At 40.6% G+C, this 16,091-nt stretch overlaps 1 long non-coding RNA gene across 2 annotated transcripts in view; it reads right to left on the bottom strand.

The window, feature by feature from the left end:
- Positions 1–16,091, bottom strand: part of LOC129621889 (uncharacterized) — a 253,520-nt gene that overhangs the window by 24,924 nt on the left and 212,505 nt on the right. The window contains exon 7 of one of the 2 annotated variants that reach the window (XR_008699794.1): positions 10,849–11,398. The exons of the other annotated variant lie outside the window; for it this stretch is intronic. This is a non-coding gene — a long non-coding RNA (uncharacterized LOC129621889). Of the gene's footprint in view, positions 1–10,848; positions 11,399–16,091 lie in introns of those variants that run through there. 2 annotated transcript variants of the gene reach the window in all.

The following is a 16,091-nucleotide window of genomic DNA, read 5'->3' as shown; positions in this document are numbered from 1 at the left end:
TAATGACCCCATGGACTATAACCCACCAGGCTCCTTTGTCCATGGGATTCTCCAGGCAAGAATACTGGAGTGGGTGGCCATTTCCTTCTCCAGGGGATCTTCCTGACACAGAGATCAAATCCGGGTCTCCTGTATTACAGGCAGATTCTTTACTGCCTAAGCCACCAGGAACACCCCCTTGGACCTGTGGGTCGCAGTTAAATGAGGCTCACAGTACTTTTATACAACCAAATACTGGAACACAAGGCTGATTGTAGGTCTGCTGAATTTACTCAAGACCTCTCTAAAATTGGAAACTTTCAAAATAATCCCATTTTCTGAGGCTCTCGGTGCATATTAAATACATACATAGGCATGTAATACCTAATACATACACAATGGGTACATGCATAAATAGCAAAACAAAGTTTACAAAGTTGTACCAAGCTGTAAAAGCTTACAATATGCAAATAGGCCATATATTTTTACTTTAGCTATATACTGTAAAACCATGTATATAGAATACTTATACTATAATTTATATACAATACTATATATTGTACCAATCTGTATTACAACAGGGCAATATTATACTTATTATATGTCAGGCAATGAGATCAGCCACTGTAAGAGGGAAAGCTAATAGTTGTCATTTGCATCTTACATAGCATCCCCAAGAATTTTATATACCATTAAACTTCCCTAAATTCTAATGAATATCATTAGCCTCACTTTGCATGAATTAAACTCAAGCTTAGTCAAGGAACCTGCCCTACTTTGCACCATTAGTGAATAGCAGAGCCGGGACTGGAACCACTGGCTTTGTTCATTGACAGAAACACAAAGTAGGATGGCTGTGGTCCCTGCCGTCCAGGGATTTATGATTATACTGTGGAAATAAGACATCCACAGGCACGAGGTCAGCTGACAATCCAAAACCACACAGGAAATATCCTGGGTGACAAAAATGGCTAATTCCAAAAATAACTGCATAAATAATAAGTACTTGGAATTCAGCAGAGAGAGAGCTTGCTTGTTTTCTATTGCTTGTAGCCTTTCTCCTTGCAATCTTCCTGCATATTTCCTCTTCTTCCTAGGTATTCATGGCCATCACAAACCTTTGGGCAATTAGTCTCCTTCATCATCTTGTCAGTTATTGAAGTTTATCATATACTTGGCCTCTGACAGTTCCTAAAAACTCAGTACTTCCAACCTGCCACGACTATGTTTTCTTCCAATTCACTGAACTCTTTCCAATAGTATTTTGTCTTTCTGGAACTGTGTACTTTACCAAGCAAAGGAAGTATACTGGTTCAAAAGAAACCAGGAGTCATCTGAAATAACCGCACCCGCACTCGCCAAGTTCTACTTCTTTTTCTACATCACGAGTGCGATATCTCGTCACAGATATTTAGATATTTATCAGGGACAGCAGAGCTCAGAAAGTGAAAGCTACTTGCCAATCAGTGCCAGAGATTCATGTCATGGTGGGAAGGTGATAGCTTTAGTGGAGGAGTCGCTGAAATTTGGCAAGAAACTACATTTAAAAATTTAGGGAACTCTTCAGTTATTTAAATCATGAGTATTTTCAAAAATATTTCAGTTAGCAGCTTGCATCCTTCTAGAAGAATGTCTAGCTCGTACACAGGTTAGCCCTGCAACACAGGAGTTACAGAGTAGCAGTCCCTTGTGCTGTGTGCTCAGCAGTGCCTGGCTCTTTGTAATCCCATGGACTGTAGCCGCGCCAGGCTCCTCTATCCATGGAATTTTCCAGGCAAGAATACTGGAACCAACTGCCACTTCCTTCTCCAGGAATTAAACCAGTGTCTCCTGCGCTGCAGGTAGATTCTTTACCACTAGCGCCACCTGGGAAGGCCTGGTAGCAAAAGCAGTCCTATCAGTCTTAAAAAGAAAGGAAGGAAGGAAGGAAGGAGGCATGGAAGGAAGGGAGAAAAAAATGTATAATAACAAAAATTGACCTATTTTAATCTACCATTAAAAATTATTTTTACCCTTCTGTCTTTCAAAAGAGAGTTTCGGCATTTTATATTACATATATATGTAAACTATAAATTTACATTGTATTTACATTGCTCTTCAATGTAAATATGAGCAGGTGGCTCAGTGGTAAAGATTCTGTCTGCAATGCAGGAGCCCCAGGAGACGTAGCTTCAATCGCTGGATCAGGAAGATCCCATGGAGGAGGAAATGGTAACCCACTCTAGTATTCTTGCCTGGAGAATCCCATGCAATCTCATGGGGTCACAAAGAGTCGGACACGACTGAAGTGACTGAGCATGCATGCAGCTCTGAGTTTCCTAGTAGCCAAAGTAAAGGGAAGAAAGAGCACAAAGGTTGTACAGTTCCATTATTTCACGATAAAAGAATCAATACCTTCATGAATGGTTAACATTTTGCTGCTCCTATATTATAAGGCACTTACCAGGTAAAAGATTCTCTACAAACATCATCTAATTTCATCATAATAATAGCCATCACTGACTAATTTAGTATTTTACTCTGTGCCAGTCACTGTTTTAAAGGCTTCACATATATTAACCAATTTAATTTTCACAGTAACTTTGGATATAGATTCTATTATTATCTCTCTTTTAGAGATGAGGAAATCAAAGTACAGAGGGTTAAGTGATTTGCCCAAGGCCACATGACTAGTAAGTACTAGTGATTGTGTGTATGCTAAGTCACTCTGGTCCTGTCCGACTCTTTGAAATCCCATGGACTCTAGCCTGCCAGACTCCTCTGTCCATGGGATTCTCCAGGCAAGAATACTGGAGTGGGTTGCCATACCCTCCTCCAGGGGATCTTCCCAACCCAGGGATCCAACCTGCAGCTCTTACATGTCCTGCATTGCAGGTGGGTTCTTTACCATGATCGCCACCTGGGAAGCCCAGTAAGTACTAGTACCGGGACTCAAACTTCACCCTGGTTTCAGGATTCCAACTCTTAACCATTAGACTCTCCTGGACCTCAGTTAATCCTCTATAGTGGCATACTAAGAAAGAATGGGATAAAGTCATTGAGCCACAGTCACTAAGACAAGAATTGCTAGACTCAGGGGTTCAGATCAAATACTAACCAGTTCCAAAGCCTACATCTATTCCATGTGTGTGAGTGAAAGTCGCTCAGTCATGTCTGACTCTTGTGACCACATGGACTATACAGTCCATGGAATTCTCCAGACCAGAATACTGGAGTGGGTAGTCTTTCCTTTCTCCAGGGTATCTTCACAACCCAGGTATCGAATTCAGGTCTCCTGCATTGCAGGCGGATTCTTTACCAGGTGAGCCACAAGAGAAGCCCACATCGATTCCATAGTGATCCACATAAAATTATATCCCATGGATCTTTATACAAAAGCTATTCAAAAATTTAGAGCTGTGAAATACAGGAGTTTTTGTACTGACTCGTGATAAACATTCAATCTAGGTCTAAGCTTCCTAGTAGCCAACAATGGGGAAAAGAGTACAAAGGTTTATACTGTCATTATTTTAAGATAAAAGAGCCAAAACCTTCATGAATGACTAACTTTTTTGCTGCTTCTATATTATATTAAAATTTAACTCACTAAAGATAAATGACAGAAATGGTATGGACCTAACAGAAGCAGACGATATTAAGAAGAGGTGGCAAGAATACACAGAAGAATTGTACAAAAAAGATCTTCATGACCAAGATAATTACGATGGTGTGATCACTCATCTAGAGCCAGACATCCTGGAATGTGAAGTCAAGTGGGCCTGAGAAAGCATCACTACAAACAAAGCAAGTGGAGGTGATGGAATTCCAGTAGAGCTATTCCAAATCCTGAAAGATGATGCTGTGAAAGTGCTGCACTCAATATGCCAGCAAATTTGGAAAACTCAGCAGTGGCCACAGGACTGGAAAAGGTCAGTTTTCATTCCAATCCCAAAGAAAGGCAATGCCAAAAAATGCTCAAACTACCACACAATTGCACTCATCTCACACTCTAGTAAAGTAATGCTCAAAATTCTCCAAGCCAGGTTTCAGCAATACGTGAACCATGAACTTCCTGATGTTCAAGCTGGTTTTAGGAAAGGCAGAGGAACCAGAGATCAAATTGCCAACATCTGCTGGATCATGGAAAAAGCAAGAGAGTTCCAGAAAAACATCTATTTCTGCTTTATTGACTGTGCCAAAGCCTTTGACTGTGTGGATCACAATAAACTGTGGAAAATTCTTCAAGAGATGGGAATACCAGACCACCTGATCTGCCTCTTGAGAAATCTGTATGCAGGTCAGGAAGCAACAGTTCGAACTGGACATGAAACAACAGACTGGTTCCAAATAGGAAAAGGAGTACGTCAAGGCTGTATATTGTCACCTTGCTTATTTAACTTCTATGCAGAGTACATCATGAGAAACGCTGGGCTGGAAGAAGCACAAGCCGGAATCAAGATTGCTGGGAGAAATATCAATAACCTCAGATATGCAGATGACACCACCCTTATGGCAGAAAGTGAAGAGGAACTCAAAAGCCTCTTGATGAAAGTGAAAGTGGAGAGTGAAAAAGTTGTCTTAAAGCTCAACATTCAGAAAATGAAGATCATGGCATCCAGTCCCATCACTTCATGGGAAATAGATGGGGAAACAGTGGAAACAGTGTCAGACTTTATTTTTCTGGGCTCCAAAATCACTGCAGATGGTGACTGCAGCCATGAAATTAGAAGACGCTTACTCCTTGGAAGGGAAGTTATGACCAACCTAGATAGCATATTCAAAAGCAGAGACATTACTTTGCCAACAAAGGTCTGCCTAGTCAAGGGTATGGTTTTTCCTGTGGTCATGTACGGATGTGAGAGTTGGACTGTGAAGAAGGCTGAGTGCCGAAGAATTGATGCTTTTGAACTGTGGTGTTGGAGAAGACTCTTGAGAGTCCCTTGGACTGCAGGGAGATCCAACCAGTCCATTCTGAAGGAGATCAGCCCTGGGATTTCTTTGGAAGGACTGATGCTGAAGCTGAAACTCCAGTACTTTGGCCACATCATGCAGAGTTGACTCATTGGAAAAGACTCTGATGCTGGGAGGGATTGGGGGCAGGAGGAAAAGGGGATGGCAGAGGATGAGATGGCTGGATGGCATCACTGACTTGATGGACGTGAGTTTGAGTGAACTCTGGGAGTTGGTGATGGACAGGGAGGCCTGGCGTGCTACGATTCATGGGGTCGCAAAGAGTCAGACACGACTGAGCGACTGAACTGAACTGAACTGACTGAAAGATATTTCTATACAAGGTTAAACTAAACGCACCCAGGAATGGTACTAATACTTTCTGGTGGTCTAGTTCAATTCTAATAATTTACTTCAGCTCAGTTCAGTCGCTCAGTCGTGTCTGACTCTTTGCAACCCCATGAATTGCAGCATGCAGGGCCTCCCTGTCCATCACCAACTCTTGGAGTTCACCCAAACTCACGTCCATCGAGTCAGTGATGCCATCCAGCCATCTCATTCTTTGTTGTCCCCTTCTCCTCCTACCTCCAATCCCTCCCAGCATCAGAGTCTTTTCCAATGAGTCAACTCTTCATATGAGGTGGCCAAAGTACTAGAGTTTCAGCTTTAGCATGAGTCCTTCCAAAAAACACCCAGGACTGATCTCCTTCAGAATGGACTGGTTGGATCTCCTTGTAGTCCAAGGGACTCTCAAGAGTCTTCTCCAACACCACAGTTCAAAAGCATCAATTCTTCGGTGCTCAGCTTTCTTCACAGTCCAACTCTCACATCCATACATGACCACTGGAAAACCATAGCCTTGACTAGATGGACCTTTGTTGGCAAAGTAATGTCTCTGCTTTTGAATATGCCATCTAGGTTGGTCATAACTTTTCTTCCACGGAGTAAGCATCTTTTAATTTCATGGCTGCAATCACCATCTGCAGTGTTTTTGGAGCCCAGAAAAATAGAGTCAACAACTGTTTCCCCATTTATCTGTCATGAAGTGATGGGACCGGATGCCATGATCTTTGTTTTCTGAATGTTGAGCTTTAAGACAACTTTTTCACTCTCCACTTTCACTTTCATCAAGAGGCTTTTGAGTTCCTCTTCACTTTCTGCCATAAGGGTGGCGTCATCTGCATATCTGAGGTTGTTGATATTTCTCCCAGCAATCTTGATTCCAGCTTGTGCTTCTTCCAGCCCAGCGTTTCTCATGATGTACTCTGCATAGAAGTTAAATAAGCAAGGTGACAATATACAGCCTTGACATACTCCTTTTCCTATTTGGAACCAGTCTGTTGTTTCATGTCCAGTTCGAACTGTTGCTTCCTGACCTGCATACAGATTTCTCAAGAGGCAGATCAGGTGGTCTGGTATTCCCATCTCTTGAAGAATTTTCCACAGTTTATTGTGATCCACACAGTCAAAGGCTTTGGCATAGTCAATAAAGCAGAAATAGATGTTTTTCTGGAACTCTCTTGCTTTTTCCATGATCCAGCAGATGTTGGCAATTTGATCTCTGGTTCCTCTGCCTTTCCTAAAACCAGCTTGAACATCTGGAAGTTCGCAGCTCACATATTGCTGAAACCTGGCTTGGAGAATTTTGAGCATTACTTTACTAGAGTGTGAGATGAGTGCAATTGTGTGGTAGTTTGAGCATTTTTTGGCATTGCCTTTCTTTGGGATTGGAATGAAAACTGACCTTTTCCAGTCCTGTGGCCACTGCTGAGTTTTCCAAATTTGCTGGCATATTGAGTGCAGCACTTTCACAGCATCATCTTTCAGGATTTGAAATAGCTCAACTGGAATTCCATCACCTCCACTAGCTTTGTTCATAGTGATGCTTTCTCAGCCCCACTTGACTTCACATTCCAGGATGTCTGGCTCTAGATGAGTGATCACACCATCGTAATTATCTTGGTCATGAAGATCTTTTTTGTACAGTTCTTCTGTGTATTAATTTACTTGCTGCTGCTGCTAAGTCGCTTCAGTTGTGTCCAACTCTGTGCGACTGCATAGAGGTCAGCCCACCAGGTCCCCCATCCTTGGGATTCTCCAGGAAAGAACACTGGAGCGGGTTGCCATTTCCTTCTCCAGTGCATGAAAGTGAAAAGTGAAAGTGAAGTCGCTCAGTCGTGTCTGACTCTTAGCGACCCCATGGACTGCAGCCTGATACTTAGTCCTGAAGAAATAATTGAAAAGAAAATATCTTATAAGCACTTGAAGCTACATTTTTTCTCTTAGTGTTTTGGTAAAAGCTGGGTATCAGTCTTAGAATGAAGACTCACATGCTGAAGCTATCCAAGAAGACAGAGACAATATTGTATTCTGAGAGTCTACTAGGAGAGTTGAGGATTCTGAACTAAAGTCCCATCAGGCTATTAGAATACAGATTTGAGGTGATGCAGAAGGAAATCAAATTAATTAGAACTAATAGGTGGTTTGGGCATAGATATTTGCTACTCACCAAAAATCCATGTATTACCCTCATAGATCCAAGTTTCTCACAGTTAAGCGAGGCCATATGAAAAGTTCTGGCCAACAGGCCATTAGGGGTGACGTGTTTCACTTCTAGACCAGAACACAGAGCAACCAATGTATGTTTTCTTCCCTAACTTTGGTAATGCTGCGTTCTCATGTTCAGATGATAAAACTACAAACTGTCAGAAAATCTCTTCAGCCTGAGGTTTGAGCAGCTAAAAACCTATGGCTAATAGCGTACTTGATGATGAAAGACTGAATGCTTTCCCCCTAAGGTTGGGTTTGGAAAGAGCCCATGGAGAAAGGAATGGCAACCCACTCCAGTATTCTTGCCTAGAGAATTCCATGGATAGAGGAGCCTGTCTGGCTATAGCCCTTGGGGTTGCAAACAGCTGGACATGACTGAGCAACTAACATAACACACCAAACTGCACTGGACATGAAGAACAAGACAGAAATTGATCTTTTCAAAACATATTTACTTATTTTTTGGTTGTGCTTGGTCTTAGTTGCAGCATGCAGGTTCTTCAGTTGGGGCATGTGGGATTTAGTCCCCTGACCAGGGATCAGACTCAGGACCCTGCATTGGGATCACAGTGTCTCAGTCACTGAACCACCAAGGAAGTCCCCAAAATTAACCTTTGTGGTCATCAATGCTAGGTCATTGATATTTCAAGGTTAGTTTGCTTTTGCAGCAAAGCCTATTCTATCCCAACTAACAGCACTTCAGTACTTCCCAGTAGAGACTGCATCTAAAAGACTCAAATTGTCTTGGAATTTCCAACAAATACATACTTTACAAGGTTTAGTGTAAAGAGATATTTAACTTTCTCTCAATATTATGTTATTTCTATATATGATATTACATCCATAAAATGGAACATTGTTTTCAAAACGAATCAATTACCAAATTTTTTTTTTTAACTCTGGGCTTTTATTTACTGCTCTTTGCTACTTGTCCTTCAGTCATGTTTTATTTTGTGTATTGAACACCTGCATCTGTGATAAATGTTTCTTTAAAATCAAGTGGCTGGGCTTTTCTCCCCCTGAATCTAGTCATTTGTGTGTTTTTTTGCCATTTTAAAAGTGTTAAAAATCTCAGTTCCAATCTACAGCTTGTCATAACATTAACTAACTCCACAGGCATGCCTTTGGAGTTGGTACAGTTAAAATATTCAATAATAGCCTGCATAATTATACCCTTGGGAACTGTCCCATATCTCAACCACCAGGTGGCAATTTCATCACATTATATGTCCCATTAGGTAAGCAATGGCCTAAATGGTGTGAAAGATGATTTTTTTCCTCTGCAAGCTTGTGCTGTAAGGAAAGGCAGAGGGACACCAGAACAGAGTTCAGGAGTGCAGGTGAAGAGAGACTGAAGCCCTCCATTGTCCAGAAGGTGAGAAGTCCTTGCTTTCTACATGTTTGTGGTTGTAACTAGCGTACTGCAATGGTTTCCAAACTCTATGCACCAAAGAAATAACTCAGCAGTCAGTTGAGATGACATAAAGGAGAAAAATAAGTTTAGGGTACCTATAGGTATTCTCCATCACTCTAATATTAGAAGTCAGATCATTTCTTGGGAAACCACAGACCTAGACTAAACCTTCTCCCTTAACTAAAACTTCCCATTTGAAGTTCAGTATTGTCACTGTTTTTCTACACTTAATGAGTGCCCATTCAATGACCCTCAAATTTTAGTGGAACCTGAATCACCTGGAGAGCTGGATTCTACCCAAGAGTTTCCGTTCCGTATGTACAGAGTCAGGCCTGATGATTTACATCGCTAATGAGACCCCAGGTTATGCTAATGCTGCTTTTTCAGGAAACATACTTTAAGAACCATGGCTCTACTATGTGCCAAGTCCTGGGATAAGTCCTGGAGATACACAGTGACGACATCATAGAATCCCTTTTTAACTGTAAGACAATATTTCAGCTGTCTAAGGTTCACTTTTCTTATCTGTAAATGAGGATAATACTGTCTATACCATAGGTTTTCTATAAGATTAGATAAAATATAATATAGTCAAAGGTTTTGTCCTATAGTTAGAAAATATAAAACTCTCAATATATGGTAGTTCGTAAGAACTGAGCATCCTGATGAGGAAGCAGGCAACTATAATCCACTCTGAGAAGGACTAGGCTCTGCTCCAACTCGAGTGGAAGCAATCACTCATCAGGAAGCCCTTGCTAACAATCCCTTTTCCCCTTCCTACCAAAGGCAGATAAAGAAAAGGAATTTGCATCTGTTAGTAGTTGTGTTATTCAGGATTCTTTTAGATACAAATGATAAAACAAATCAACTTACACAAGCTTACACAAAAACAAAACAAACAAAAAAACACATTAGCCTGTGGAACAGAGACGTCCAGAGATGAAAATGATTTAAGGCTCTACTGGATCCACGTGTTCCCCTGAGATACTGAGATCGGTCTCTCTCTCGCTGTCTCTTCTCTCTTTCCCTCTTTTTTCCCCATTGCTGCATCATTTGGTTCTGCTTTTCTCCACATTGTCTTAATGTTTATAGAGATTCTCTCTACAAAAAGAGCTTGATGACCATGAATGAAGCCTGCCTGGATCAGGTGGCCATCCATAATGGGTTGAATGGTGACCCCTAGAAGATACATATACTCAGAATCTGTGAGTGTGAACTTACTCGGAAAAGAATCTTTGCAGATGTAATTAAGTTATCGATCTCTACCTGAGATCACCTTGGATCAACTGGGTGAGTCTCAATTCCAATGACACGTCTTCTTATGAGATACAAAAGGGAAGAAGACATGGAGGAGAAGTTGATGCAGAGATGGAAGCAGAAATTAGAGTGATATGTTTATACAAGTTAAAGAGCACCAGATTGTCAGAACCACCAGAAGTTAGGAGAAAGGCAGAGAACAGATTCTCCTTCAGATCCTCCAGAAAGAACTAACCTTGCTAACACCTTGATTTTGGATTTCCGGCCTTCAAAAACCTAGGTGTATCTGCCTGTCTTGACTCTTGGTAAGGCAATGGAATAGCTCCTGTGGGCTTCCAAGTCTGACAGGGAGCAGTGTTCAGAATAATAAACCCACTTTTAATACAATTACTTGAATCCAATTTAGCATTATCTCCCTTCAAGATATCCCAAGCCCCAGGAAGGATGTTAAAATAACTGGCTTTTCTCAAGGACTTTTATTGTGCTCAGGTCCTGGGTAAGTTGTCTGGGGTCCAGCACCCTTCCTGGAGCAGCCTTGGATTCTAAGTGCATGTTCGTTTTACAACATCATAACACCACAAGGGAAACATAGGATCCTACTTTATTTCCTTTTCTTAAATTAAATTTTTTTTCTTTTTATTTAACATTTAGCTGCCCTGTGTGGCACATGGGCTCTTAGTTCCCCAGTCAGAGATTAAACTCACACCCCCTGTTCTATTTTCTCTTTCTTTCAAGCCATTCTGACACTGATACTTGCTTTTATATATTGTTGATCTATTTCCATGATTTTCTACATAAACAATAACATTTCATTTCAGTATCAAATTATTGGAAAATTCTGAAGAAGTTTTAATCAGCAAAATGTTAATATATCACTAATGTCCATAACTAAATAAAGTAGCAACACTATAGGTAGCTATGACCAATGTGATGCATACAAAAGCAATGATGATTATGTTTATTTCTGCCACCAGACTGGATAACAATTGCAAGAATTCAGGTGTTAAAACGTGAAAAACTGTGCATCTGAGTCAACAAAACATAATATATACAAGGACATTAATAGTAGCACTGTCTATAATGACAAAAACTTGAAAGGAAAAAAGAATCCTAAACATCCTTCCACAATGCACAAGTTAGTAAATTAGTGAGCCTTCACACAGTGGAATACTTCACACAGTGGGATACTTCACACAGTGGAATACTGCGCTTCCTTCAGAGGACACGACGGCATTATGCGACCTGATGTGGAAGTGTGTCCACAAAACACTGTATAAAGCAAAAATTTAAAGAATAAAAAAGACAGAAGAAAACTGGTAAAAAGAAAGAAAGGCCATAGAATCGAGCAACCTGCCTAAGTACAGATGCAAACCAAATCTTAAATCTGGGATGCTGGGCAACTTATTTAACCTCCTATGTTCAGTTTCTCATTTGCAAAATGAGGAAAACAACAGTAACAATGTGAAAGCTGTTATGAGAATTAAAGGATTAGCCTATTTAAAGTGCTTAGAACTGGTCCTGGTTCATGATACTTATTATTACACATGGCTGTAAAATAAAATTAAATAGATGATGCATATTCAATTCAAACTAGGGATGCGTCTTCCTATCACAATGGGAAATAGTAAAGGCAGCTTCAAAATGACAAAAGAGATTTAAGCCAAGGTAATGTTTCAATGCTTCCAGTGAACTGGATTGAACAGGTTCAGTTATGATCTTTCCTTTCTCATGAAATTCAGCAAAGAATGTGACTTGAACTCTTGGCACCTGTGCAGGATATTTTCCATTCTTCCATCAGATAGACTCTCTACCCTCATAGGGATCTGAGTTGAGTTAACAGGCTCCCTTGAACCTCTGGCTTCTGATTTGGCTGAACCATCTTAAGGAGATTATAAAGCAGGAGGAAAGTATGACCAGGGTTTCATCTCCTGGCTTGCATTCTCCCTTGTTGGACTGAATCCCAAAGGACACAGATCTCAGATGCTCTCACCACAGCTACTCTTTTCAAATGTGATACTCCTTTCTTTTCAGACCATGAACACTAGTCCTGGGATACTTAACTATTTCTTAGTGGCTTCCCTGCCCACACCTTATAAATGGTCTATTTATAAATCCTTCTTCACTCATCCAGTTTGAGTGTGCCATCTATTTTCTTCCAGGGCCCAAAGTAAGACAGCACTCCAAGGGAAGTGCCCTCTCATTATTTACTCTTCCTAATTAAATTCTACAATGAAAAGATTACTCTTAAGTAGAGTTACTTAAATTCCAGCTCAACCAGCTCAAATGAAGCAACTGCAAAGTCAAAATGGACTTTCTTAGCTTCATCAATTAGAAAACAGGCAATGAAACGGCTATTCTCCTTTTCATGGTGGGGTGTCCATGGTTTTATACTACTACTAGAAATACAGAATTTTTGAAGTTCTGTTTGCCAATCATGTGTCCCTTGGTCCTGCTCAATTCTAAAGAGTAACCAATACACATAAACAATACAGAATGAAAATACAAGTGCCACATTATTTTTAGCTATCAATCCAGCATCCACTCCCAATGTAGGGCTTACTGGTAAAAGGCCTACATTATCCTTCAATTAAAAAAAAAATTAAAAAATTTTAAAGGCTATATTTAAGTTCAATGCTATAAATTTTTGAACCACTTAAAGAAAAAATGATTATTCCAAGGACAAAGAGAGCATGAACTAATGCCTTTATGATATGTAACATTCCCCAATAGTACATGGTGGACTCATGCAAATCATATGATCAAATTAACTCCCTTTCCCTTGAATAATAAAAGAGAAGAGAGCTTAAAGCACTGATATTTGAAGTACAGGGAAGAATAGCATAGTTTGTTGTTGTTTAGTCACTAAATCATGTCTGACTCTTTGCAACCCCAGGGACTGTAGCCTTCCAGGCTCCTTTGTCTTTGGAATTTGCCAGGCAAGAATACGGTTGCCATTTCCTTCTCCAGGGGAATCTTCCTGACCCAGGGACTGAACACACATCTCCTGCACTGGTCGTATGATTATTTACCACTTAGCCACCTGGGAAGCTCCAGAACAGAATACTAGGGACACCAGTATATCATACTATGGAATAATCATCACTCATTGAACCCTGGTGTGAAGAGGGAATTAGATAGTTTCTACTCCAGAATCCAACCCACTCTTTTATGTGTAGAAAATCAACGGTTGGCAATATTTCAATTCATTATTTTCAGAAAAGAGTTGGAGCCAAACAAATCTGAGAAAAAAATGGACCTAGCAGAGGAACATCAGGTTATCTTTCCTATATATTTCCAGTTCTCACAGGCTCCAGAAAAGGCATTTCCTGTCTCTTGGCTCCTCCAGAACTCAGGGATTGCAATGGCTTTCTCAGTTACAAACTGGCACCTACCACAACTGACTGTGCCTCAGACCATGAGCTCCTTATTGCCAAATTCAGACTGAAGCTGAGAAAGCAGGGAAAACCACTACCATTCAGGCATGACCTAAATCAAATCCTTTACAATTATACAGTAGAAGGGACAAATAGATTCAAGGGATTAGAGCATAGATAGATAGAACACCTGAAGAACTAAGGATGGAGGTTCCTAACACTGTATAGAAGGCAGTGATCAAGACCATCCACAACAAGAAATGCAAAAAGGCAAAATGGTTATCTGAGGCGGCCTTAAAAATAGCTGAGAAAAGAAGAGAAGTGAAAGGCAAAGGAGAAAAGGAATGATAAACCCATTTGAATGCAGAGTTCTAAAGAATAGCAAGGAGAGATAAAAAAGCCTTCCTCAGTAATCAATGCAAAGGAATAGAGGAAAACAACAGAATGGGAAAGACTAGAGATCTCAAGAAAATTAGAGATACCAAGGGAACATTTCATGCAAAGATGGGCTCGATAAAGGACAGAAATGGTATGGACCTAACAGAAGCAGAAGATATTAAGAAGAGGTGGCAAGAATACACAGAAGAACTATACAAAAAAGATCTTCATGACCCAGATAATCACGATGGTGTGATCACTCACCTAGAGCCAGACATCCTGGAATGTGAAGTCAAGTGGACCTTAAGAAGCATCACTACAACAAAGCTAGTGGAGGTGATGGAATTCCAGCTAAGCAATTTCAAATCCTAAAAGATGATGTTGTGAAAGTGCTGCACTCAATATGCCAGAAAATTTGGAAAACTCAGCAGTGGCCACAGGACTGGAAAAAGTCAGTTTTCATTCCAATCCCAAAGAAAGGCAAAGACAAAGAATGTTCAAACTCCCACAAAATCTGCACTCATTTCACACACTAGCAAAGTAATGCTCAAAATTCTCCAAGCTAGGCTTCAACAGTACATGAATGGAGAACTTTCAGATGTTCAAGCTGGATTCAGAAAAGGCAGAGGAACCAGAGATCAAATTGCCAACATCCATTGGATCACATGAAAAGCAAGAGAATTCCAGAAAAACATCTACTTCTGCTTCATTGACTATGTTAAAGCCTTTGACTGTGTGTATCAAAAAAAATTGTGGAAAATTCTTAAAGAAATGGGAATACTAGACCGCCTTACTTGCCTCCTGAGAAATCTGTGTGCAGGTCAAGAAGCAAGTTAGAACCAGACATGGAACAATGGACTGGTTCCAAATTGGGAAAGGAGTACATCAAGTCTGTATATTGTCACCCTACTTATTTTACTTATATGCAGAGTACATCATAAGAAATGCTGGGTTGGATGAAGCACAAGCTGGAACCAAGAATGTTGGGAGAAATATCAATAACCTCAGATATGCAGATGACACCACCCTTATCACAGAAACCAAAGAAGAACTAAAGAGCCTCTTGATGAAAGTGAAAGAGGAGAGTGAAAAAGTTGGCTTAAAACTCAACATTCAAAAAACTAAGATCATGCATCCAATCCCATCAGTTCATGGCAAATACATGGGGAAACAATGGAAACAGTAACAGATTTTACTTCCTTGTGCTCCAAAATCACTGCAGCTGGTGACTGCAGCCACGAAATTAAAAGATGCTTTCTCCTTGGAAGAAAAGCTATGACCAACCTAGACAACATATTAAGAAGCAGAGACATTACTTTACCAAGAAAGGTCCATCTAGTCAAAGCTATGGTTTAAACTGAGCACTGAAGAACTGATGCTTTTGAACTGTGGTGTTGGAGAAGACTCAAGAGTCCCTTGGACTGCAAGGAGATCCAACCAGTCCATCCTAAAGGAGATCAGTCCTGAATATTCATTGGAAGGACTGATGCTGAAGCTGAAAGTCCAATACTTTGGCCACCTGATGGGAAGAACTGACTCATTGGAAAAGACCCTGATGCTGGGAAAGAAAACTGAAGGCAGGAGAAGTGGGTGACAGAGGATGAGATGGTTGGATGACATCACTGACTCGATAGACATGAATTGAGCAAGCTCCCAGAGTTGGTGTTGGATAGTGAAGCCTGGCATGTTGTATTCCATAGAGTCACAAAGAGTCAGACACAACTGAACAACTGAACTGAACTGATCTAGCACTTAGCATCTCCCTCTGCAAGGTCTGAGCCACATGTTGCTGCAGCTGCTGAATTTCAACACCCCCAGAAAGGAGTTCAGAGAGGAGAACAAAAATGAGGCACTCTGTGCCCAGGGGAAAAACTGGCAGAACAGGTCTTCAGATAGTTATATATTTTCAGGAGCCAATTTTATGAGCCCAAGTCTTGTATCTCCTCATATCTATAAAAGCACTAAAATCCTTCATGGTGATGACTGCTCCTCGTGACTTGCAGAATCATTCTCCAAAAAAAATATGTGCTTCATTGCATGTATTCCCTCCTCACCAAAATCACATGTATACTGACCTTCCTCTCTACTTCTTTGGAGCAGTTTATTGGAGCTATTTGAGGCACAGTCTCCCAGGCTTTAGTCCACATTTTGCCCCAAATAAAACTTAACTCACAACTCTCACATTGTGCATTTTTTTTTAAGGCAACAGC

The sequence above is a fragment of the Bubalus kerabau genome, chromosome 10 (assembly GCF_029407905.1).
Source record: "Bubalus kerabau isolate K-KA32 ecotype Philippines breed swamp buffalo chromosome 10, PCC_UOA_SB_1v2, whole genome shotgun sequence".
In the NCBI taxonomy this organism is placed as follows: Eukaryota; Metazoa; Chordata; class Mammalia; order Artiodactyla; family Bovidae; genus Bubalus; species Bubalus kerabau.
This window is presented reverse-complemented; position numbering and strand designations above follow the sequence as displayed.